This window comes from Malaclemys terrapin, chromosome 6, assembly GCF_027887155.1.
Source record: "Malaclemys terrapin pileata isolate rMalTer1 chromosome 6, rMalTer1.hap1, whole genome shotgun sequence".
Classification (NCBI taxonomy): Eukaryota; Metazoa; Chordata; order Testudines; family Emydidae; genus Malaclemys; species Malaclemys terrapin.
The window spans coordinates 96,801,797-96,827,031 of NC_071510.1; the positions used below are offsets into that span (position 1 = coordinate 96,801,797).

Here is a 25,235-nt window from a genome sequence, read left to right on the forward strand (position 1 = left end):
AAGGAGCTGGTGTGCTTAGACAGTGCCCTCTGACTGGAGTATGATATAAAGACGTATTGGCAAAATAGCATATGCAGGCCATAACTTGCAGTGTTAGAAGAGAAACTATCTCCTGTGCAGTCATACACGTTGCTTATTTGGGGGGAGCAATATCTTCCCTCCGCAAACTACTTCCTCATAATTACTTTGTCTATACTGCATTTTAATAATGCTGATGAGTTTACTAGTTTATTCAAGATGTTAGTGCTGAAATGTGAAATCATGCAAAACACACCTGGTTTGGGCATTTTGTTAAAAAGTAAAAACTCAGCCTTCTTTTGTTGAAAGTTTCACTAATGTGAATCTAGGACAATTTATGATTTTCCATTGAAATGTGAGTGAAACAGTAGCTTTGAATGTGTTTCACTTTGAATTTTTTTATTTCTTTGAACATGAAACTCAAACTAAAATTCAGGGGGTGCAGTCTGGTGTGACTCAAATGTGAAGGAAGTCCTCCATGAAACTCTGTGAGCTGAAATCAACAAGGTTCACACAATTGTAACATTACTGCAATATTGTGAGACTAGTACACACAGTCTTCCATTTTAAGTGGGCAGAACAATAATTCAATGAATAAACTGGAGAAGAGACCAGTAGTTCTTGTTCACATGGGGCTAGACTGTCATTTTGCAATTTTCTCTGAGCAAGAGGCACCATATAGTTGTACTATCCCAGGAGCTGCCTGTGAAGTAGTTTGTGACAAACCAACCTGCCTCCTGGTCTTCCCCTTGCTTCTGCAGGAAGTAAATTCTGTTGGGCCTATCCCTGGCAAAGTGTACATCACATAATGTGCCAGCAGAGCTAGCTATACTGCAGCGGGGGGTGGGGGGCGGAGAAGAAGTGGGGAGCTGAGCCTTGGCTGTGCTCAGTCTTAACCCCTCCCACTCCAGTGCCACTCACCTGCACTGGTTAAGGAAAGTAGAGGCTCTGCAGATCTGGCTTCCTCTCCCATGTTGCAACTCACAGTATGGGTAGCCCATATAAGGGAGTATGGGGGGTGCCTTACTCCCCCTTACTTCTTTGTGTGGCTATGTAGGGCTAGTGATGATCCTAGGACTTCTTGTTGGCTAGATTGCACCTATCCTCCTAGCCCTGACTATGGGCTGCATGGAGCTGTGCTTGTCTAGAAGGAGCATGTGGAAGGAATTTTGTGACTCAGGTCACTAATGCTTCCATGCTCCTAGAAATAAGTAATCTGTGCCACCCCTTTACAGAGTGCAATTACCTCTTTCCTCGTGTCAGCTCAGCTCCGCTGGTGTGTTAGGGGAGGTGAAGCGAAAGCTCTGTTGCACTTTGCCCAGTTATTTGAGGGAAGGTAGAGAACTCCAGAACTCTTCCTCACACCTGAACAGAGAGGGAGGCTGGGAACTCTTTTATGTGGCCACAGTGGGATGAGTCACATTCAGGGCTAGAGTATGATAAATAAGGTTTGTAAAACTAGGCCCCAAATGCTGAATTACTCAGAAATAAACACAAACTGTACATTATGGCACTTGGGGCCTAGTCCTGCAAACCTTATTCATCCAAATGAATAGGAAAAACACACAACAGAGAATTTTTTGTGTATTCAAAGAAACACTCCTTTAGCATACAGAGAGAGTAAAGTATGAACATATGTAACAGGCTGGAATTAAATAATTAATTTGTATGAGCCGTTAGCTCATAGGGAATTATTAGCTCTGCCTTTTGCTTCTGAGTGATTCAGATTTTCAAAATGTAATTGTCAGCTATGTAATACATATTTAAATGAATCTAACTTTTATACTAAAAGTTGAGTTTGGTATTTGTACAAGACTGGTTTGGAAGAAAGCAGCTCTTTAGATTAACCAGAGCTCAAACCAGGGAAACAGCTAACAAGATGCAAGAAATGTCTAGCATATGTAGATAGAAGAATAAATTCAGTAGTTTTATTATTCACCATTGTGGGATGCACTGCAGTGGGTGCTAATAAAATTACCATTATATCTGTGTAAACTAGGAAATATATTTTGTTTATCAGCATCCTCTCCTACAATGGGTACCCTACATAGCTAACGAACAAAAATCTTTGCCTATATGTTGCAAAAAGCAAACCAATCTGATCAGTGGTCAATTTCAAACTTGAATAAGAATAGTTTTAGATTACTTGTAGTTTTTACAACTATAATGTTAACTAATTTTAGCAGAATCAAATGATTAAGAACATCCCATAATGACATAGGCCATTCAACAAAAAGCCTATTGATTGTTAATTTTCTCTCTACAATTATATAGCATTTTAGAATGTATATTGAAATTGACACATTACCCTTAGCCTATCTCACAAAGTACTTGTGTTTGCAATGGAAAATAACTTTATGATTAATGTAAATTCATTCTGCAAGTGGATTACGTGAAACTTATATTAGTGAGCATGTTCTTGTAATACTGTTTTCTCTTGCTATGATTTGTAGTTTCTACATCTAGCTATGTCTTTTATATTTAATCAGACCTCTGCGCTTTTAAAGCACTTGCTTTATTCTCTTTAATAATTCATATTTTCAATTGATTTATATAATGATTATCTACTGAATTATTTTTCCATTACCAGCAGCAGGAATGTGCTCGTGCTTCATGAGTCAGACATGATAAAAATTTTGATATGAACAATTAGTTCAGTGAGTTTGTCCACCTGTATCTTGATTTTACTTCAAACACAAACTCATTTGACTTTAAAAGATTGAGTAAAGCTGAGGAAAATTTACTGACAAAACAGAGTTTTGTCAGAAATTACTAGTTCATTGGAAATATCTTGCGAAAGCAAGTTGGGTTTGATGAATTTTCATCAACTTTCAGGCAGGATTCCAAGGGAACTCTGCCTGGGTAGCTGGGCTTCAAGCATCTCTGGGGCAGCCCCACCATATGGATGCCAAGTTGTTGGACCCTGGGGAAGCCCCTCTATGCCTAGCATTCCAGAATCTAGGCTCCCAGCTCCATAGCAGGAAGCCTAGAAGCCATGAGATTCCTGGCTCAAGCTGGGGCTTTTTGGGCTGCCAGACTCCCTGGCATGTAATGTTGGGAGCCTGGAGGTCCTGAAATAAGCTTCCAGGGTCTGTGGCTATGAGGCATTCATACCAGGCAGACTGCCTCAGATCCAGGGACCAAGGGCTCAGGGCTTCCAGACTCCCAGGTCAGCTGGCAGTCTGGAAGCCCTGGGGTCTCTGGCTCCAAAACAATCTGCATGGTGGGACTGCGGGAGACCCTGGAAGCCCAGGAAGCTGCTTAGTGAAACTGATATAGTTGTCAGTTTCATGGGTACTATGCACCATGTGCTGGTGCTGTTTCCAAAAGTATTTGAAGGGGGAGAGGGAGAGATTTCTGGTTTGTATGAAATTTAATATATATATATACATATATATAAAATATTTTCTGTCAAAATCAGACTGAATCCAAATTTCCACATTTTGACATTTCTGCTGAAATGGAAATCTTGAGTTTTGGCTGGCTCTACTCAAGTAAAACTGAATGGTCACCTGGAAAATACTATATAGTTTCTTAAATGGCATTGGAGATTTGCTTTAATGTAATGTAACTTGAATGGAATAAAGAATCTTCTTTTATATGTGGGATGGGTAGATATTGTTATTTACTGGATTAAATCGCTAAATAAATGTTCCCTCTTTTGATTATCATATACTAGTTATCGGTTTAATACTTACAGTTATGTTTCTAACTCAATTTGGAATTGTTTCTATTACAACTGAATTTTCATTATACTCTTTATATTTACACAAAAGGAAAAAGTGCAGTAGTTTTGTGGGCTGCCCATTATCATCATGTCAGGAAATGGAGACACAAATGATAATATTCCCAGTATTTCTGCATGATAAAAATATTCCAGTTTCCATGCACTCAATCAGAAAAAAACAAAAGCAAATTACTTACCTTCACTATTTCATTTGATGTTAGTGCCATTCTGAAGAAATACGAAAAGAATACACCAGTTTATCTGCCACACTATTAACAGCTGAAGTGCTTCAGCTGAACAAATTCTTCTAAAGATATTTTCACCCTGGTCTTGTGGTAAACAAAGACAGATGAAAACGCATTCAGAAAATTTGCATTTTAGCTCTCTTGCTTTCATCCAGACCTTGGATTCTGTCCATTTTTCTACATAGTTCTTTTTTTTTAGGCATTCACAAGTTTTTAAAAAGAGATGGGAAAGGTTAAGAATCCTAACTAATTAAAAATGGCATTTTCCTCATGAGTTGAAAATGTTATGTTTTATTTTATGGATCACTGTGCATTTAGCTGTGATTGATTAAGAGAACTCTAAGATGCTTATGCACATACTAATGGATCGGTATGTCTAAGGCAACATTTCTCATATTCAAGGCTCACTTCACCAAGGAGGTTTCAGTCTCTTCTGGGATGGCTGCAGTAAATTCTGGGAAAATGGAAAAAGGAATATATTTTCAGTTAGTCATTGTCAGTTACAACTCTCAAAAGCAGAATGCTCTATATGTCTACTGAATGTTCAACAGACTTACTACCTTTTCTGTGTCTAACATGGAAATGGCCAGGCAAGAAAAATTAAAATAAGTCTGCCCAGTCTATGTGTCTAATATACTAACAAAAAGGCATAATCACTTACGAGGTGAGGTGGCGCAGGCCTGGGCCCAGAGATGAGGCCAGGATGTCAGTGTCAAGGTTCAAGGCTGAGCTGAAGCTCCTCGAGTTCACCTTCAACAAGGACCATGAGTACTTCTGCATCATCTCCTGGAAGCTGGATGAGCTGCACTGCCAGTTTGTGGTACTGCCACCACTGCCAGGGAGCAGCCCGCAGCCGCCACTGCTGATCACCATCCACTGCAATGTCACGGAAACTTATCCCCCTTCATCACCAATATGGTTTATAGAATCAGATGACCCAAATCTGATTTCAGTGTTAGAGCGATTATAAGATATTAAGAAGAGCAATACTCTGCTTCTTCAACAACTGAAGCAATTGATATGTGACATCTGCAGATTATACAACCTTCTTCAGCATCCAGATGTTGAGATGTTAAATCAGCCATTACCAACAGGACAGAATGCAATGACGGAAGTAATGTCAGGAGGAGGAGGAGGAGGAAGAAGATATGAGTGAAGACATTGAAGACCTAGATCACTATGACATGAAGAAAGAAGAACCTGTTGATGGAAAGAAATCTGAGCATGAAGGCATTGAAAAAGAGAAACTTGCAATTTTAGAAAAAAATAGAATTAAAAACAAGACCACCTAAATGGTGAAGTGTCTGGGTCAGTCCAGGTTTCAGATCGACTTATGAAAGAGCTTAGGGATATATACAGATCACAGAGTTATAAAACAAGGATTTATTCACTGGAACTTGTAAATGACAGCCTGTACGAGTGGCACATTAAATTTCTAAAAGTTGATCCGGACAGCCTGTTACATAGTGATCTTCAAGAAAAATAAGGTGTAGAGAATACTTTTTGCTCAACTTCTCATTAAAGATGAAAGCCTCCACAAATTAATTTTATCATTTTTTTATTCAGTGCCATAAGTATGGCTGTTCTTATGTAGTGTATAAGACTGCAAAACGTATCATACTGAAATTTTAAAATAACTGTATGTGAAAAAATGCTGTCTTGAGCTGAAGCTACTGTATTGTAAATTTCAGCGGAGTGATTTTTCTACAGGCAGTTACAAACTCCTGAAACTCGTGGTTTATAATGGAAAAGCTTGATTCAGCCTTCACTCCAGCAGCAGGCACTGCATCGCTATAATTAAACCTTCCTCGCGTTGATTCACAGCCAGGATTACTCTCAGAGAGAAGAGAGAGCTTAATCATCGGGGAAGAAGAAAGACGAGGGGAAGATTCAAAGTGGGAGCAGAGGACTTCTGAGCCTGATATGGGAACGATTAAAATATAATGGCGAGAAGCGAAGGAGTTAAAAGCCTGCGGTTCCATTTTTACCCAAAGTCAATTTAGCAGCGACATCCACTCTGTGCTACTTTGCTACCTGAAGTCACTTTCCATTGTCAGTCCTAGTGGGAGAGAAATAGAAGGCAGACAAGCAGCAACATGCTACCTAATTGCATGCTTACTTCGCTTGGCTTCAAGAAGCAAGAGAAAATCTCCAAGGAGCTTTTAAAGGATGAGAAGAATCAGAGAAATTAGCAATAGAAACTCGTCTTAGGTCATATCTAGTCCATCCCTCTGCCTGGGCTGGGCCGTTAGTAGTGTATTCTCCTCTGCCAGCTTCAGTCTCACAGATTGATCTAGCTGTAGAGCGTGCTCCAGTCTGTTCTGCGCTTTGTTCTCCCCAGCGCTCCAGCCCGGCTCTCGGTGCTTAAAGCCACGAGGCTTCATCATCAGCTCCCTGAGTGACCCGGGGTGTTTTTGCGGGGTGGGGGCAGCAGCTTTCGGTCCCTGCGGCAGCTGCTCCTCGCGGAGTGAAGTGAGGCAGGAGCTGTCCAACTTTTCAGCGCGGTTTCCCCGCGGCGCTGCTGAAGGGGAGGCGGCAGCCTGCGGAAAGGGCTGCTGAGCAGCTCCCTGCTGCTCGGGAAGCAGCAGCAGCCGCCTGCAGCGCGGAGGTGCCCCTGCCGGCCCGCCCGAGGCGAAGGAGAGAGCATGGAGGCAGAGGACGGCGGCAGCTGCTTATCCGCGCTGGCCAACAGCGGCGACAGGGCCGGCGGCGGGGGGAGCCTGAAAGCCCCCAAACATCTGTGGCGGCACGAGCAGCACCAGCTCCGGCAGCCGCCGCCGCCGCCCCAGTGCCCCCAGCCGCCGCCGCCGCCGCCAGCCTCCCGAGGCCGCTACGTGGCCGGCAGCGGCAGCCGGGTGAGGCACCGCGGCTACTCGGACACGGAGCGCTACCTGAACTGCCGAGCCATGGACCGCGCGTCTTACGCCGTGGAGACCGGCCACCGGCCCGGCTTGAAGAAATCCCGGATGTCCTGGCCCTCGTCCTTCCAGGGACTCCGACGGTAGGAAGGGGCTGGGGCGCGCTGCCTGCGGGCGGAGAGCTCCCGCTCTCCCTCCATCGCCGCTTCCCCGTTCCCCCTCCTGGCTGTGGGGGGCTGGCTGCATTGAGGTGCCTGTCAGGCGTTCCCGCCATCTTCGCCCACCCCCCACCCCAGAGCCCCCTTCTGTGCCCCCGGGGCTGTTTGACAGGAAGGGCCGTTGCTGCGGGGGGGAGGGGAGTTAGCAGGGCAGTGGCGAGTGGGGGAGGGGGTAGCAGGGCAGGGGGCATAGTGAAGGAGCAGGATGACAGGAAGGGGAGCATGGGAGGTTAGGTGGGGCATTGGGTAGGGGGCGGCAGGACAGACGTGAGGGGAGGGGGCGGGGAGGCACCAGGGCAGAGGCGAGACTAGTGAGGGCTTTGGAGAAGAGGGCTACTGGGGGCAGCAGGACACAGGCGAGGGGGGCGGTAATGAGGGCATAGCTGCGGGGGAGAGGTGTGTGCTGTGCCCAGGCACCTCGGAATTGGAGGCCACTTACTTAGTAGCTGAGTCCTGAGAGAGTTGAATGGCCAAGAGCTTGAATGGCCGAGGAAGAACTTGCGTCTCTTTACCATACAAACAGGGAAAGACTTTTACACCCCTCTACCCCCACCCAAAGCAACCCACCACCAAACACGTGGTTGACTTGGGAAAGTTTGAGAGCAAAATGAATAATCATCTTCCCCAGAAACGTGCTATGAGCCTATGTAATGAATGAACACATCACCCACCCACCGCAGAGCGCCTAGCTTAGCAGGAAGGGACCCCTTTCTCGTTCTCCCTGCTACTCGCTCCTCATTAAAGAGAATATAAAAGATGCACTGCTGCTTTCATTACAGTGATATCTTAGGAGTATAAAATGTTGGCACTGAGAAGGGGAGGGAAGGATGAAACCTGTGCTGTCAACATAAGGTTCCAATAATAACCGTTTTGTGTGAAGGTGAGCAGTGTAACAGATCCAGGGTTAGAGACTTGCTAGGATTAATGGGTTCGATGGAGAAATGGACTAATGATTTTTTAGCCAGAGGGAGGAGTCCATCATATATTAGTCTATTTTCCCCTATTAAGTGAGCTATATTTTATTTTGCTGTGTGCAGCTAAATGGTGCCTACTTTGCAGCTTATGGGCTATAGAGTGATACCAGTTTTTAAACTGAACTCTCTGTTACAATCAATGGGTAGTTTTGCTATAAAACTGATGGCAGGATGTAGTTCAATTTATGATTCTTCATTTGCAGCAAGTGGAACCACTTCCTTTAGTTGAAAAAACCACACCTTTGAATCTGAATATTAGGTGGACATTGTGAATAAAGGGCTTGTAGGGAGAGAAACTTACTTAATAGTACATTGAACTGCAGTTAAATATTGATAAGGGTTTTTTTTTTCTAATTTGAATGGTCAGAATCTTACAGTGTGGTATGCTTTGTAAATAAATACCAGAGAATTACTTTGTGCATACTAGAGCTCTACAGCATGTGACCTTGTGCATGATATGATTGTACCTCTCTGGTAAACTGTGAGACATATACATATTCTCTTGCACTCAGTTACTCTGTTTCTGCACAACAGTAGCCCTAGTCTCCATTTTATAAATAGTACATAAAAATAATTTCAACAACTAAAATTTAGAATTGTATTTTTACTTAGTCTGTCTTTAATATCTTTTGTTTCAAGTGACAGTTAAATATTTGTATCCCTTATGTGAGCTTGTGCTTGTCCATAATTATTACATTGATTTTAACACTGAGAGATTTAAGAGAACAAATAATAATGTCTAAGAATGAACTATTTTCTATTTTAATAACCATTTGAATAACCATTACAGAATTTCAATAGATAAAAACATTCACTATACGCTTTAGGATTTTAGTTTTCAAGAATGAATGTTGATGTTTTACTTGAAACAAGTAAAGAAGTGTAACTGGTGTGAATCACAAAATGATGGCATGAGTATTCAGCATTTTCCCATATTGTGACCGATCTAAACACATTCTCAGTGTTTCATGTATGTAGTACTCAACTAATCAGTTAGTGAGAGGTTGAGAAGCCAAGAAAAACTGCTGCTATTGCTTTTTTCCTTCTTTTTATATCATTTTGGAGTTTTTAGTAACTAATTCTTATTCAGAATAGAGAAATGTGTAGGAGCTTAAAATTCTCCATGAACATTGTGTTAATAATATTGTTTTGACTAAACAATGATACTGTATAATTCAAGGGTTTATAGTGGTTATTTCCATCTTGTGTTCTAAGAAACAAATGCTTCAGATGCATCTATTTTTCTGAAGTAAGGCAGTAAAGTGGTGTAAGGAAGTTTAGCTAACTGGTATTTGTTGACAGCATAGATGAATACACAAAATAAAATATTCTGATTGAAAACAAGTAACTATTGAATGTAAAAACAAAATGGACTGTAACAAATTCTATTTAAACGTTTAAAGATATTAAAGAATTTTCAGAAAGATCAGGTTTTCTAGAGCTTTGATAGGTTTTCACTTTCAACTTAAATCCCAAGTGTTGCTGTTTGCATTATAAACAAACAAGTACCTGTAGCAATAGTATTTCTGTATAATTTGTATTTTGCACAAAAATTTTTGAAAATAAGGTAAGTCTTTAGGAGTACATCATTTCATTTTTGGTGACCTTTGTTTTAATTTGTGTTTTTAGTACTACTAGATAATTTAAGCTATTTTTCAGAAGAACTTCTCTTTAAAAATGCTTCATGGATGGATAGATTCCCTATGGACATACTGGCTAGTATGATGGATGTATCTAATTTTTTAAAAAATTATAATAAAATCAGAAAATAGGACACAACCTGTTTATAGTTTCTATATAGAAATGGGTATCATACCATATTGTATTAAAGGGATACAGTTAAATAGTGTTGATTCAAAATTTAGATTGTGTATAAGAGTTTTTACAAAATGTACTGGAGTGCAATTTGAAAACTTGGTCATGATTTTTTAAACCCACTCAGTGAAAACATTTGTAAAGTTTCCTCTGTAGTGTTTTAAGATTTACCTACAAAACATTGAACATGAGAACAAGAAAGTGAATTTGTTAAAACCAAAATTAAACAGACCAGTGTAGTTTTAATATCCAAATTGAGGGAAATGAAAAATTAAAAACAACTTCCCCCCAGCCCCCAAGAAAGCATAAATGGCCAAGGGAATTAGGTGTTTCAAAATGCAGTGTCTTTATAATATGTTACTGTTATTTTTATTAATTATATTTATTACAGCAGTGTCTAAGGCCAAAACAAGAGTGGGGCCCCATTGTGCTAGACCCTTTACAAAGAGAGTAGCAGACAGTTCCTGCCACAAAGAGTTTACAATCTAAACAGACAAGACAGACACTGGGTGGGGAAAGGGGTAGAACACACATGCAAGTGAACAATGTGATAGTGAAAATGGCATGTTAGTTCCATGTATTTTTTTGGGGGGGGAGGAGGGGAACTAAGGGAGGCTTGGGGGAGTTGGTTAGGAGGGGATCAACTAAAACGAGAACACAGAAAAGGAAATATTGTTTATAAACATAATTTTAATGCAGTGTCTCTTTATAATTACCACTGCAATTCTTTAAGAATAATTCATTATAGTACACTGTTTTTTTCAAGAAACCCAATGATATTTCATTACATAGAACAGTACATCAGAATCATTGTGTCAGCTCTTCTTAAATGGAGAATTGTCCCCTGTATTTTAAAATTTGAAGGTCATCTTGAATTCATGTACACAGGAAGGCTAAAGGAGTAGTAGTTAGTTGGGAACTAGAAGTCTGGTGACCTGGGATCTTTTCCTGACTTTGCCACTTGCTCACTGTGTGGCCTTGGACATGTCAATTAACCTATCTGTGCCCGAATGTGGTCGTGTAAAAATATGGATAGAAATACAGCAATTATTAACCTCTGTTAAAGTGTTCAGAGATAATTGAATGAAAGGCATAATATGTAAGTGTAAAATATTACTGAGCTGAACTTCACCATGTGGTATTTTCATCTCCAGTTTTTCTATTTGAAATTTGTGACTTCAGAAAGGTGTATGATGGAGCTGATGATGTAGTAAGTAAACACTGGGATACATCTTACATATACAACTTTTCAGTTTACCATTGGGGCTAGTTGCCATGTCTCTACATAGTATTTCTGCAGCCTTGTAAACCACAATCTAAAGGGCTACAGGTATTTGTACGATTATTGTAATATAAAAGAGGTCTGATTTTGTTTTGCAATTTTATTACAAACATCTCTTCTAAATCTACTCTATTTACCAGTCAATCATATTGAAGGCAAATAGAGGAATGTGAAATAAATACAGGTTTTTTGCAAATAACTGGAATACCTGCTCCATTTGGTGAGTTAAATGGTTTTATGTTAGTAATAGGAAAACCATTTGACTCAGATTATTCATTTGCTTACCACTGTTCCAAAACTTTGTGTTCTGGATTCCTGTTCTCACAGACCCAGTAATTTATCTTCTATTAGACTCTAGAACCAGCCCTTTTTACAGTAAGAGATTTCTGGACAGGGTGTTGTCCAGGTGTTTAGAGCTCTGGGTCATTTCAGGACAGATTTCCCTTTATACTCTGAGGGCTAAATGACCAAAAAGTACACAGTATAATTTATGTGTGTGCATATTGTCATCATTTCAGGGTAACTGCACCTGTATTTCCCCCTCAGTGGTTCACCAAGGACACCCACTATTACTATAAGTTTCTGACTCCCGGATGTCACCTCTCCTGGGCAGAGACCAGCATCTCACTCCCTTCTGACTGGGGATTTCATATCTGTGCTATATATCCCCCCTCCCTCCAAAGGCTGGATTCTTTAGTGCAAATAGATCGTACATAGATTATGTACAATCCTGGTTACATAAAACTTAATACAATAATGTCTTTGAAGGATATTGCAGGAAACTGCTCAATCTGTGTCACTGTATCTGCACAAAGGTGATGCAAAGCTCACCTTCGCACTCCTATGAGCCAACGGCTAGTCTTCCAATGTAAAACAGAGTAACCTGTGAGCTCAAGGAACTAGAATAGCAGCCGTGGATCACTGCAGCATGAGGTATCAGGTGACACCTCTTTCCTCTAACAAATAGATCGTACATTGGCAACAGGGAGAAGAGTGGTGTAGTTACTTATATACCAGTGGAGGATCCTCCTGACATTGGAATGCTCCCCCTGAAGCTAGATATACTGGCTTCGCTGCCAGACTCTGCTGGTGGAGTGGTGTAAAGCAGCTGTATTTGCACTAAAGAGTCCAGCCTAGAATCTTTAGGGAGGCACGGAATAGCTACTTCTCTATCTCCATCTCAGGCTTGTCTTTTGGTGACCTAGAGGCTATCTTCTCCAGGAAGAGAAGGAATGAGTTCCATTCTACTGTTGTCACTAGTGAACTAGTGGTATGAGATACCTCATCACCCCCTTCTAGCGTAGCTAGTCAGACCCAAGGTTTCTGTGGCTACAGCTCTAGGTCCTGGAAAAAATCATTATCACTTCACAAATCTTGGCAAAAAAATGATTGATAGCTCTAACTGAATGCAACATTCTTTTCATCCCAAGTCACACCTTTGATCTTTTGCTCAGTTTGAAACTTCTCTTTTGATCAAGTATCAGAGGGGTAGCCATGTTAGTCTGTATCCACAAAAACAACGAGGAGTCTGGTGGCATCTTAAAGACTAACAGATTTATTTGGTCATAACCTTTCATGAGTAAAAAAAACCCCACTTCTTCAGATGCATGGATTGAAAATTACAGATGCAGGCATAAATTCTTTTGATCAGTTATTCACCTTATTTATGCTCTAAGAACCTCCATGCAACCCAAGACAAGTGAGGGCTATGGTATTTTCAAACTTGACATACCAACAAAAACAGCTTTTCAGAATGTGGTGATAGCCTGTATAACAGCAATAATGTTTAGGAGATTTGTCATTTACTTGTCTGGCAGCTGTTTATTTCTTTGTTTACTACTAAATTCTAAGTGTTATTGGCACCTAGATATTGTAATGATTGGGGTACTCTGTATCCATGAAAGATACAAATACTTTTCTGAACTTAATAAATATTGTTGGACTAATGTCCATTATGAATTGCCCATAAAGTAATTTAAACAAATTCATATATATTTCAAAATTGAATTTATATAAGTGACTATAGCATCCTACTTTTAATTTTAATTTTCCTTCCAGTGATTGCTTCAGTTTTACATCTTCAGATTACTTAGTTCTGTGATTTGAAATGCTCAGTCTATTGCAGTGAGCCAGCCCTTCTTAGGGCTCACAGCTGGGCTCCCTGCTGGCTGCTTTGAGCCTCTGCCCCTGGCCTCTCTGCCTGAAAGCAGGGCTTAGCCAGCATTTTAGCAGGGCATTCAAGGGGTTTCACCCTGCCCTGCCACATCACCCTAGAGGCACACTGCTGTGAAAATCTCATTGCAAAAATTGATCTCAGCAAAATGAATAGGAACATTTATCTATACTTGCTTGAAAATTGTTTCTTTGAGTAAAAAGGGCCACATACCTGGCCAACCCTGGATCATCCAGAATAGAGTTGGAAATTGGCATACAAAGATACACGTTTATTTCATTTGGGAAAATTAATCCCCACGCTCTGCAGCAGGAGAAACTGTCATACTTTTCCTTTACAGTATAGTTAACACAATGTGTATTTTAGGATAGTAGAATGAAATCATCTTGGCTATTTGTCCTGTAGTTGTCTCAACTACAGAGAACTTCACAGGTCCATTCCCCTGCTGCCAATGACTGACAGGTCTCGTTCTGCTTTAAACTGCAAGCAGGTGAAACACCCATTTTAAAAGATTTGAGGACCTTAGAATGAAGAAAGGAAATTTTCAGGTAAACACAGTTAAAATGCTCCAATTTTAAATTTCATAGAAGGATAGAATTAAATTTCATATGGAGGATAGAACTGATCACTGTTGCTCACCCTCAAAGATTCAGCATAATTCATTTTCACTAAATCCTGAGTTTTATTCGATTTTGATCCACAAGTAGAAACTATAAATCTCCATATAGTACCAACAAAATGTTGTCTTAGTAAGATTTATATCATATTTATAGGAAATTGTAAAACTGGATTGTATAGTGTGCAATTTTGGAAAATGATTTATTTTTTAAAATTCATGAAAATTTATGGAGAATAGTAATTTTGGTCTGCATTTGCTTTTCAGGGAGTAAAAACCAGAAGCTTGGATATGTATAATAGTACCTGTGAGTTTAAGGGTATGTCTACACTACGAAATTAGTTCGAATTTATAGAAGCCGGTTTTATTGAAATCAGTTGTATACAGCCGATTGTGTGTGTCCCCACATAAAATGCTCTAGGTGCTCTAGTCGGCGGACCGCGTCCACAGTACGAGGCTAGCATCGACTTCCGGAGCATTGCACTATGGGTAGCTATCCCACAGCTATCCCACAGTTCCCGCAGTCTCCGCCGCCCCTTGCAATTCTGGGTTGAGATCCCAATGCCCGGATGATGCAAAACAGTGTCGCGGGCGGTTCTGGGTACATGTCGTCAGGCCCCTCCCCCCTCGTCACAGCAACGGAAGACAATAGATTCGCGCCTTTTTACCTGGGTTACCTGTGCAGACAACATACCACGGCAAGCATGGAGCCCGCTCAGCTCAGCTGAGCTCACCGTCACCATATGTCCTCTGGGTGCCGGCAGACGTGGGACTGCATTGCTACACAGCAGCAGCTGCTAACTGCCTTTTGGCGGTAGACGGTGTAGCATGAGTAATAGCCGTGGGGCTGGCAGCCGTAGGGCTGCATTGCACCAGCCCCTTGCCAGGAGATGGTATATTATGACTGGTACCCATCGTCGTCGTACTGGAGTGGCTGTCAATCATGGCCACCTGGGCAGACATGCTACTGTTTCGATGATGATGGCTACCAGTCATAGTATACTATTTTCTGCCAATTGCCCAGTATTGTCTGCTAAGCACCCAGAAGAGGCCGAGGGCGATGCTGGGTGCTGGCGGACGTGGGGCTGGCAGACGTGGGGCTGCATTGCTACACAGCAGCAACCCCTTGCCTTTTGGTAGAAGATGGTATATTACGATTGGTATCCGTCGTCATCGTACTGCAGAGGCTATCACTCATGCTGCACCGTCAGCTGCCAGCTTAAGATGTAAAAAATAGATTTGCTTCCCCTTCCTCCGTGAAATCAACGGCCTGCTAAGCCCAGGGTTTTCAGTTTAATCTTTGGGGGGACCATTCTGTGTGACAGTTGTTTGTGTTTCTCCCTGATGCACAGCCACCTTTCTTGATTTTAATTCCCTGTTCCTGTACCTGTACGCCATGTCGTCACTCGGCCCTCCCTCCCTCCAGCCCTCCCTCCTTCTCCTGGTCCATCAGATACTACTTTCGCGCCTTTTTTCTGACCAGGCGCCATAGCTAGCACTGGGATCATGGAGCCCGCTCAGATCACCGCGGCAATTATGAGCACTATGAACACCACGCGCATTGTCCTGGAGTATATGCAGAGCCAGGACATGCCAAGGCGAAACCCGGACCACCCGAGGAGGCGATTGCAGCGCGGCGAAGAGAGTGATGAGGAAATTGACATGGACATAGACCTCTCACAAGGCACAGGCCCCAGCAATGTGGAAATCATGGTGTCACTGGGGCAGGTTCATGCCATGGAACGCCGATTCTGGGCCCGGGAAACAAGCACAGACTGGTGGGACCGCATCGTGCTGCAGGTATGGGACGATTCCCAGTGGCTGCGAAACTTTCGCATGGGTAAGGGCACTTTCATGGAACTTTCTGACTTGCTTTCCCCTGCCCTGAAACGCCAGGATACCAAGATGAGAGCAGCCCTCACAGTTGAGAAGCGAGTGGCGATAGCCCTGTGGAAGCTTGCAACGCCAGACAGCTACCGGTCAGTCGGGAATCAATTTGGAGTGGGCAAATCTACGGTGGGGGCTGCTGTGATAGAATTTGCCAGGGCAATGAAAGACCTGGTGATAGCAAGGGTAGTGACTCTGGGCAACGTGCAGTCAATAGTGGATGGTTTTGCTGAAATGGGATTCCCAAACTGTGGCGGGGCCATAGACGGAACCCATATCCCTATCTTGTCACCGGAGCACCAAGCCACCGACTACGTAAACCACAAGGGGTACTTTTCAATGCTGCTGCAAGCCCTGGTGGATCACAAGGGACGTTTCACCAACATCAACGTGGGATGGCCGGGAAAGGTACATGATGCTCGCGTCTTCAGGAACTCTGCTCTGTTTCGAAAGCTGGAGGAAGGGACTTTCTTCCCGGATCAGAAAGTAACCGTTGGGGATGGTGAAATGCCTATCGTGATCCTTGGGGACCCAGCCTACCCCTTAATGCCATGGCTCATGAAGCCGTACACAGGCAGCCTGGACAGGAGTCAGGACCTGTTCAACTACAGGCTGAGCAAGTGCCGAATGGTGGTGGAATGTGCATTTGGACGTTTAAAAGCGCGCTGGCGCAGCTTACTGACTCGCTCAGACCTCAGCGAAAAGAATATCCCCATTGTTATTGCTGCTTGCTGTGCGCTCCACAATATCTCTGAGAGTAAGGGGGAGACCTTTATGGTGGGGTGGGAGGTTGAGGCAACTCCCCTGGCCGCTGATTACGCGCAGCCAGACACCAGGGCGGTTAAAGGAGCACAGCAGGGCGCGGTGCGCATCAGAGAAGCTTTGAAAACGAGTTTTGTGACTGGCCAGGCTACTGTGTGAAACTTCTGTTTGTTTCTCCTTGATGAACCCTCCAAACCCCCCCCCCCCGGCCCGGTTCACTCTACTTCTCTGTAAACCAACAACCCCACCCCACCCTCCCCTCCCCAATTCGAGCACCGCTTGCAGAGGCAATAAAGTCATTGTTTTTTCACATTCATGCATTCTTTATTAGTTCCTCACAGAAGTAGGGGGATAATTGCCAAGGTAGCCTGGGATTGGTGGGGGAGGAGGGATGAAAAAGGACACATTGCATTTTAAAACTTTAAGTCTTATTGAAGGCCAGCCTTCTGATGCTTGGGCGATCATCTGGGGTGGAGTGACTGGGTGGACGGAGGCCCCCCCACAGTGTTCTTGGGCGTCTTGGTGAGGAGGCTATGGAACTTGGGGAGGAGGGCTGTTGGTTAAACAGGGGCTGTAGCGGCGGTCTCTGCTCCTGCTGCCTTTCCTGCAGCTCAACCATACGCTCAAGCATATCAGTTTGATGCTCCAGCAGACGGAGCATTGACTCTTGCCGTCTGTCTGCAAGCTGACGCCACCTATCGTCTTCAGCCCGCCACTTGCTCTTTTCATCCCGCCATTCAGCCCGCCACCTCTCCTCTCGTTCATATTGTGCTTTTCTCATGTCCGACATTGACTGCCTCCACGCATTCTGCTGTGCTCTATCAGCGTGGGAGGACATCTGCAGCTCCGTGAACATATCGTACCTCGTCCTATGTTTTCTCTTTCTAATGTTCACTAGCCTCTGCGAAGGAGAAACATTTGCAGCTGGTGGAGGAGAAGGGAGAGGTGGTTAAAAAAGACACATTTTTAGAGAACAATGGGTACACTCTTTCATTACAAGGTCGCATATTTCGGCTTGCAGGCAGCCATGGTAGGCCACAGTGTTTTGGCTTTTTTAACCTTCTTAACATGCGGGAAAGGTTGCAAACAGCAGCGCATTTCCCATATCAAGGATGAATTGGGTTGTCCATTTAAAATGGGTTTTCAATGTAAAAGGAGGGGCTGCGGTTTCCCGGTTAACATGCGGCACAAACCCAAGTAAACCACCCCCCACACACACACGATTCTCTGGGATGATCACTTCACCCCTCCCCTCCACCGCGTGGTTAACAGCGGGGAACATTTCTGTTCAGAAGAGCAGGAACGGGCGCCTCTGAATGTCCCCTTAATAAAATCACCCCATTTCAACCAGGTGACCGTGAATGATATCACTCTCCTGAGGATAACAAAGAGAGATAAGGAATGGATATTGTCTGCATGCCAGCAAACACCGGGACCATACGCTGCCATGCTTTGTTATGCAATGATTCCAGACTACGTGCTACTGGCCTGGCGTGGTAAAGTCTCCTACCATGGCGGACGGGATAAGGCAGCCCTCCCCAGAAACCTTTTGCAAACGCTTTGGGAGTACATAAAGGAGAGCTTTCTGGAGATGTCCCTGGAGGATTTCCGCTCCATCCCCATACACGTTAACAGACTTTTCCAGTAGATGTACTGGCCGTGATTGCCAGGGCAAATTAATCATTAAACACGCTTGCTTTTAAACCATGTGTAATGTTTACAAATATTTACAAAGGTACACTCACCAGAGGTCTCCTGTGTGCCCTGAGGGTCTTGGGTGAGTTCGGGGGGTTACTGGTTCCAGGTCCAGGGTAACAAACATATCCTGGCTGTTGGGGAAACCGGTTTCTCCGCTTCCTTGCTGCTGTGAGCTACCTACAGTACCTCCATCCTCATCTTCCTCGTTCCCCGAACCGTCTTCCCTGTGTGTTTCTCCAGTGAGAGAGTCATAGCACACGGTTGGGGTAGTGGTGGCTGCACCCCCTAGGATCGCATGCAGCTCCGCGTAGAAGGGGCAAGTTTGCGGCTCTGCCCCGGACCTTCCGTTTGCTTCTCTGGCTTTGTGGTAAGCTTGCCGTAGCTCCTTAATTTTCACGCGGCACTGCTGTGTGTCCCTGTTATGGCCTCGGTCCTTCATGGCCTTGGAGATCTTTTCTAATACTTTGCCATTTCTTTTACTGCTACGGAGTTCAGCTATCACTGCTTCATCTCCCCATATGGCGAGCAGATCCCGTACCTCCCGTTCGGTCCATGCTGGAGCTCTTTTGCGATCCTGGGACTCCATCACGGTTACCTGTGCTGATGAGCTCTGCGTGGTCACCTGTGCTCTCCACGCTGAGCAAACAGGAAATGAAATTCAAACATTCGCGGGTCTTTTCCTGTCTACCTGGTCAGTGCATCTGAGTTGAGAGTGCTGTCCAGAGCGGTCACAATGAAGCACTGTGGGATAGCTCCCGGAGGCCAATAACGTCGAATTCCGTCCACACTACCCCAATTCCGACCCGCAAAGGCCGGTTTTATCGCTAATCCCCTCGTCGGAGGTGGTGTAAAGAAACCGGTTTAAAGGACCCTTTAAGTCGAAAGAAAGGGCTTTGTCGTGTGGACGTGTCCAGGCTTAATTCGATTTAACGCTGCTAAAGTCGACCTAAACCCGTAGTGTAGACCAGGCCTTAGCTACTTTTAATAATAATTAGAACTGAGAAAAAAATGTGGCCAGTTTATTCACCAAAAAAAAAAAAAAAAAAAAAAAAAAATGCAATTTCAGGTCAACAAAAAATATTTGTGAATTCAATCCAAATTTGCAAAAATAGTTTTCGCCAAAAAAAAATATCTTTTTTTAAAGTTAAAACATTTTATTTAGAAATTTAGCTAGCTCTATTTAAAGAAACAAACAGAATCCCTGAAAATAAAACAAAGTGAAAAGATATTAATTTCATGACATTAATTTGTTTGACCCAAACCAACATTGTTTTGGTTTTTCATTTCAGTGAGGAAAAAGAAATTCCATTTCAGGTCAATCCAAAACATTTTTTTTAAACTCCTTTTGTTCAGCCACCACACTGAAAAATCATTCTCTCAGCTCTAATAATAATACTTCGTTCTTATATAGCACTTTTTATCTGTATATTATTTAATTTCACAGCTGATTTATGTGATTCTGTGGTTATGGGATTTATCCATTTTGGGCTAAATTAAGTGAATTGCTGAATGCTATCAGCATTATTGTAGTCCGTTTGAGGTGAGGATTCTCATTACTATGCAGAATCAGGCCCTTTATAATGCTTCCCTTTGTCCCTCTTCTACCATTACCAACAGAATTTTTCTAAATGTTTGAGAAATTATTACAGTCAAAAAAGGATTTTTTTTAACTGTAGACTCTGATAATCAAATGAAACTGCTTATTGTAGTTTTGCTCTTCAATATGTGCACCCAAATTTTTCTTTTCTCGGTGACAAGTTCTCAAGTTCCTTTCTGTATATGAAGCCTCCATTCCACAGACACCCAATCTCAGGTGATGAGAGAACAATTAATGGGAGTCTTCAAAAGCTACTAGACATTGTTTCTTACCCTCAGAGTATAATCAGCCAATAGTTTGTTCTTATGTTCTACTGTGTCTACACACAAAGTCATCAAGTGACAAACTTTATTTCACTGGTTTTATTGCCAGAGAGTTTTTGAGTGAAGTTCTATGAAAGGTCATAGAACCCTGTCTCTACCAAGTGCAGTCTGATTATTAAACTCAGGCCTGATCTACTCAGAGGCTGATGTAGCTACATTGCTAGTTGCATATTAGGAAAATCAATTTGGAATCTATATTGCAAGAATTATTTGCTGTAGTATCTTCTCTTTTATTCTAATGACCATAGACAATATAAGCATACAGTGATGTTTTTTATTTGATTACAGAATTATGTTAGATTTAATGCACTGTCTAAAAGACTTCTGTATTTGAAGTGGCCACTCAAGCCTCATTCTGATAAGTCTGTGGTCTCATCATAAACTATGGAGAACAAGGCTTTTATTGTGAAAGTACATTGTCAAATAGTCCATGAAAGTCATAGTTATGTTGGATGATGGAACTAAGAGGTTTACATTCCTTCCACAATATGAGCTATTATGAAATGTGCAGGTAGAAATATCTACTTTTGCTTTCACTTGACTGGAGAGGTATGCTGGTGTTTAAAAGGTCTCTACTTCAGAATGGAACAATTAGTTTTCAATTCCAAATAACTTCCTACAGGAAATGATTACTGTATTTTTAACACATGTCCATTTTCATGACATCACACTTTAAGATGAGGAGAAAAGTTTAAAGTTGGGTATACAAAAGGCAGACATCCCTTACTGAACACAGAAGTTCAATGTGGGTGGAGAAATTTGGTAGTATATTTTTATTAATGAGACAGGACTAGAAAAAAGGAATTTTTCTTACATGAAAAGCATTTTCTAGTGCAAGTTCTTTAAAGAAGCATTATGTTCAGCCCTGGCAAACGTGTCACTGTATATTAGAGACAAAGTGGGTGAGGTAATATCTTTTATTGGACCAACTTCTGTTGGTGAGAGAGGCAAGCTTTCAAGATCACACAGAGCTCTTCTTCAGATTGTTTAGCGTAAGTAGTTAATACATATTTCAAGGGACCATTCAAGGTGAAGTGAACCATTTCCTCCCTATGAATGGAGGGGTATTAAGAAGATGGGGGGGGGAAAGCAGCTGGGGGGGGGGGGAGAGCGTTAATGGATTATAGATTGTTGTAATAAGCCATACATCCAGTGTCTCTATTCAGTCCATGATTTTTAGTGCCTAGCAAAGTTATAAATTTAAGCTCCCAGGCTCATCTTTTGAAGGTGTTGTGCAGGTTTCCTTTGACGATGAGGACTGAGAGATCAGATTTAGAATCATTGCTTCGTGAAAAGGGGTCACCCACAGGTTATATGCTGTTTTTGGCTTTTATCATTTTCCTGTGTGAGTTCATTTGAGAGCATAGTGATTGTCTATTTCATGGTGCTTTTCGTAAAGCTTTTGTAGGTAAGGCAAAGCTTCTGAGTAGACTGGATACAGCTCATGGTACCTGTATTCCATGCCCTCCATGGTATATTTTCAGTGATGGGCACTGTATTAAGATTTTACATATCAGGGGACAGATCCAAATCCTATTAAATATCTATGGAAAGACTTCTGTTTATTTCTGTGACAGATGGATTGGACCCCAAGAGTGTAGATTCATTTAAATACTTTCTATTCTTAGAAAAATCTTCTTGTACTTTTGTACATTTAAAATGTAATAGAAGTACCCTCATTCATTTTCTTCTGCAATAAACATTTTACTTGCTCTTAGTTATTTTATCCCTTCAATAATTTCAAAAAGGGTAAAGGAAAGTGTTAAACCCTTTCACTATTACTCTTAATTTCATTAGTACTCTTAATTGCTCTGACTCAATGAAACCTACAACATAACTTTCCCAAAAGAATTATGTATTAAGGTAGAACCATGCAGTATGACTTATGGATATCAAAAGTGTAACTGCCGCACATGTAGACATATCCAAGATAGCTGTGATCTACCTAGTTTGAATAACAATAGCAGCAAAGCTGCAGTGTCTTAGGCTGGGTCTACACTACCCGCCTGAATCGGCGGGTAGAAATCGACCTCTCGGGGATCGATTTATCGCGTCCCAACGGGACGCGACAATCGATCCCCGAATCGACGCTCTTACTCCACCAGCGGAGGTGGGAGTAAGCGCCGTCGACGGGAAGCCACAGAGGTCGATTTTGCCGCCGTCCTCACAGCGGGGTAAGTCGGCTGCGATACGTCGAATTCAGCTACGCTATTCACGTAGCTGAATTTGCGTATCTTAAATAGACTCCCCCCTGTAGTGTAGATGTAGCCTTAGGCTGTACTACGCCATTCTTTCTCGCCCCCCCATCCCGAATCCTGGATATATATCTGAGCTGCTATCCCGTGTTGCTGCAGCTTCACTACAATTATTACTCAAGCTAGTTAGATCAAAGCTGGCTTGGGTATGTCTATGTGTGCTGCAGTCACATCTCTGATTTCAGTGTAGACATACACTTTGTGAAGTTGATGGTTTCAGTGTGTAGGAATGTTGTAAAACTTTGTGGTTTTGATTCACAAGTGACCTTATTTCTTGTGTTTTGCTTTGAGTTTTGTTTTGAAATGAATTTAAAAATTGAAAACAAAACCAAACCAAAACCACAGACTTGAATAGTTTCCGGGGGAACCATTTCTTAGTCCAAGTTTATTCAAAATATAGCCCAGGTTTTCTTTTAATTTGATTTGAGCTCTGGTTCTATAATGAAAATTTTACAGAATTCTGCAAATGTCTATTAATTCATTAGATGAAAGTTAGAAAACAACCTTAAATCTTCCAAATTATGTGGAATTTGTATTTGTTTACAATGCTGTTAATTAACTTCAGAAGACTAATAGGCTAGTCATAGCATCTAGATCTGTTCAATGCAATGTAAATGAGATTTTTTTCTTCATTTTTACATATTGCATGTACAGTCTTAGAAGTTGTTAGTTTTATTATTTTGACTGATTTTTATCTCAAGTTCATTCAACAATATACTTCTGCAGGGGTGATACAGTGCTATAGAGAGAGGCTAGAGGTTTGCTGTGGTGGGGAGGTGTAAATGTACTATACTTATGTGTATGACCGGATGCAGAGATCCTATTTGGTCATGGCCAAACTGAGCGTTAGCTCTAAGTCACTTTCTTTCTCTCTCTTCCGCCTGACCCTGACCCCCCTCCCCCAAAAGGCCTAAGGAAAGATGAGGTAGGGCTGGATATTACTGGACAACACTCAGGGTCTCCAGGAACAAGGAAGGAAAGTCCATAGGAGTAGCTGCTTGGGAGACAGAAAAAGAGAGGGTGTGTTGAAAAGAAAGAAGGTCTCCACATGATCACTACAGGGCTGAAGTAACTACTAAATCAAAATACTGAGCATACCAAGGATCATTTACTGTCAAAGTTGTACATAGTTTAGGTTAACTTGAAAATTATAATATGAAATAATTCAGAGATACAAAGAAGCAGCCTTTTTTCTACATAAAATAAATAATGTATAGTTCAGAAGCTGGAGATATTACATAAAATATTAATTCAGAACTTGCTGGATTCCAGTCCCTGCTCCAAAGACTATTCAGATATTTCATATGATCTGGAACAGTTTCAAAAGAAGAGATTGAGAGTCATCTACCTCAGAACACCCCAGAGGCCAGTGGTTAGGACACTTTCTTGGGAAGTATCAGAGTGCAGAATTTAAATCCCTGCTCCACATCAGACAGAGGGGAGAATTGAATCAGATTCTCCCACATCCCAGCTGAGTGTCCTAACTACTGGGTGAAACATTGTAAAGAAGAACAGCAACATCCTATTTCTCTGGCTGTTTTGTGAATGGTACCAATGTCCCCTTCTGAATTTAGCCTGAAAAGGTATCTTTTTGGCTAAAATCATTTGGCAAAACTGTCAAATTTGCAAGTAGTTTCAGATGGACTGAAACTGTATTTCACAATTGCTTATTTAATTTTTTTTCCCAGATTTTATTTAGCGAGATTCCAAAGTAAAACAAACTAAGGCTGCATCTTAAAATATTTATTTGAGTAGCATACAGAAAATTAAATTATTAATTGTAAAATACCTATGTCAATTTAAATAATGTATAGGAGTGCAGAACAATCCACTTGAATGAAAGTAATTGGTTATTTTTATCCCTGTGCAGATGTACCCTGTACATATGGAACTTCTTTTGATATCAAAGGTAGGTGCTATGCATATAAAGATTACAGAATATTGAAGTAGAGATTTGCTATTTAGGCCTTAAAGGACAGTTTTGCTGTGAGACAAGGTGGGTGAGGTAATATCTTTTATTGGAATAACTTCTGTTGGTGAGAGAGAGAAGCTTTCGAGCTCTCCTTCAGGTCTGGGGAATGTACTCAGAGTGTCACAGCTAAACACAAGGTTGAACTGATTGTTTAGCTTAAGTAGTAAACACATATTTGAAAAGGGCTTTGGAGCTGTGCTCCGGCTCCACTTAGCTCCAGGCAAAAACCTGCAGCTCCGCTGCTCCGCGCTCCAGCTCTGGGCTCCGCTCCAAAGCCCTGCATTTGAAGTAACTGTTTAAAGTGAAGTAGCCTATTAACACCTCACCCATCATGGTGGCGCGGGGGGGGGGTGTTGGAGAAGTTGAGGGGTTGGGGGGAATGGGTTATAGATTGTTGTATTAAGTCATAAATCCCTGATTTTTAAGATCTAGCAAAGTTATGAATTTAAGATCCCAGGCTCATCTTTTGAAGGTGTTGTGCAGGTTTCCTTTGAGGATGAGGACTGAGAGATCAGATATAGAAACATTGCTTGTGAAAAGGGGTCACCCACAGATGATATGCTGTTTTTGTCTTTTATCATTTTTCTGTGTGAGTTCAACATCTTCATTAATAATCTGGCCGATGGGATGGATTGCACCCTCAGCAAGTTCACAGATGGCACTAAACTGGGGGGAGAGGTAGATATGCTGGAGGGTAGGGATAGGGTCCAGTGTGACCTAGACAAATTGGAGGATTGGGCCAAAAGAAATCTGATGGAGGTCAACAAGGATCAGTGCACAGTCCTGCACTTAGGACGGAAGAATCTCATGCACTG

General features: G+C 42.2%; 1 protein-coding gene and 1 pseudogene across 5 annotated transcripts in view; both read left to right on the plus strand.

Moving 5' to 3' along the window:
• Window positions 1–25,235, plus strand: part of PDE4D (phosphodiesterase 4D) — a 1,107,352-nt gene that overhangs the window by 356,310 nt on the left and 725,807 nt on the right. The window lies entirely within an intron of this gene.
• LOC128838948 (ubiquitin-conjugating enzyme E2 Q2-like) lies at window positions 4,658–5,491 on the plus strand (annotated as a pseudogene).